Below are 2,290 nucleotides of genomic sequence, written 5' to 3'. Positions count from 1 at the left end.
GGCCCCTGATAATGATGGTTTTTTACAGCCCAAGAGGGTGTTGAGGCAAAGACCCCTTCAATCTCGCCACTGGGATGCATCTACTCCTACTCCAGGCCAAGCCTCTACCTCAGCCACTCCCCCGGTTCTTCTCAATTGGGTTGGAGTTCTCAAAAAACACATTCCTGTTTGTGAGTCTGAGGAAGGGCTATCCTTTGACCCAGGGAAGGAAGGGCTATAGCCCATGATGGCTGATGCTTAAGCACTCTTTGGTTGTATATTCTTGGTCTCCTCCTTTGTATATATCCTCATGCTTGACAAACTCCATTGTGTCACTCTTAATGTACAGGGCCTCTGCAATCCTTCTAAGTGGAGGCTAGTGTGGAATTATGTTTTAACCAGGCAGCCGGACATTCTCTGTTTGCAAGAACATAACCAACATTCTATGGCTGGCCAGGCTGGCTTTTTTGGGGGCTATGATATCCACTATGCAGGTACTAAGCATTTCTCGGGTCTTTGCATATTGGTCAGACATGAACTGCAGCCCCAACTGGCCTTCAATGATTGTGATGGCAGATGGATGGTGATTCAATGTGATGTCAATGGTGATATTTGGGAATTTGCCTCTGTTTATGCCTCGCAAACTTCTGCTTCCAGAGCTTCCATGTGGCATGCCATTGCTTCTTACCCATGGTGATCTTGTGCTCTCCTTGGCGGAGACTTTAATAACTCTCCCATGCCATCAGACAACACTACTCATAGATCTCATATGATCCCTTCTGAAAAGCGATCATGGGAGGAGTTACTTACCACGACACATGCACAAGATTTATGGACAGCCATGCACACTAGAATAGTGGGCTACACCTATCATCATAATGCCTTTACTAACTACTGGGCTCTCTTGGATAGATGGTATTTACTGCATGCTCAACAATATACAGATTTCAGTCTTCATATTGAGGTTGATCACTCTCTTGGTCTCTCTGACCATGCTCCTTTATGGCTGAATATTCAGTTTGGTCAGCCCTGGGATGACATGCCTTTACATTCCATTCAGATGAAACATATCAATAAAGGATACCTGCAGCATGCACAATTTCAACAATTGATCCGATATGCCATAATTCCTCTTACAGCCCATGTCCATTATGACTGTAATTTTGCATGGCAACGCCTTGTGGACAGGCTTCAGCATGCTATTCATGAATATGGGAGTAATTTCATGCTTGACTGGAGAGCTAAAGTTCAGCATGCCAAAGCAGTAGTTCATTCCTTGACTGCACATTCCCAATTGCAGCCCCTCTCCTCTCAACAAATGGACACTCTCTCTCAGTCAATAGCTCTCTTGCAAGCTAATGACCGACGAAAATTGGCCAAGTGGCAGGTTCGGGCAAGGATGACTCAATTCATGGATAAAGGCTGCTCTTCAAAATCTTTCTTTCAAGGGTTACATGCTTCTAGGAGGAAGACCTCTTGCCTCAGAGTCCGTAAACTAGATGGTGAATGGACTCGGTCTTTTTCAGAGCTCCAACATGAATGCTTTTCTTATTTTCAGAAACTGTTTGCACCCCCTGCTACCACTTCTTTGCACGAATTACAAGCTCGGGATACTCTTTTACAACATGTTCTTCCCATTCTCAACCCACAGGAAGCTCTCAAACTTGATATGCCTTTCACTGATGTGGAGCTTGATGATGCCTTGTCCCATCTCAGCACTGGTAAGGCACCAGGGTATGATGGCCTCACGGTGGATTTTTTCTTACACTTTTGGGAAGACCTTAAAGGTGTTATCCTACAAATGATTAATGAGGCTTGGCATACAGGAGTACTCCCCCAATCATGGAAGCATGGCATAGTTAAACTCATCCCTAAGCGGAATTTGTGTGAGCATCTCATGGATTGGAGGCCCATCACATTGATGCCTGTTGTTGCAAGTGCTTTATGAGGGTCTGCATCCCTTGCAATATGGCTTTGTTCCTAGGCGGCAGATCCATGATAATATTGGCAATGCTCTCATGGCTATTGAATATGCAAAATATTCTGACCAGGATGTTTTTATTATGCAAGTGGACTTTGCTAAAGCTTTTGACACGGTCAACTGGGATTTTATCTCACAGACAATGGCTCAGATGGGATTCGGGCCAAAAATGGCTAATGTCATCTACTGCTTGTATGCTGACTCTACAGTCCAATGCATCCTTGGCAATCATCTTTATCAATCTTGGTCCTTGGGTCGTTCGGTCAGACAAGGGTGTCCACTCAGTGCCCTCTTATATGCCATTGTCACTCACCCACTTCTCAGATACTT

Source organism: Cibotium barometz, chromosome 51 (genome assembly GCF_041138505.1).
Source record: "Cibotium barometz isolate CiBa-2024 chromosome 51, ASM4113850v1, whole genome shotgun sequence".
Lineage (NCBI taxonomy): Eukaryota > Viridiplantae > Streptophyta > Polypodiopsida > Cyatheales > Cibotiaceae > Cibotium > Cibotium barometz.
The sequence above is the reverse complement of the archived record's forward strand: the minus strand, read 5'-3'. Positions refer to the sequence as shown.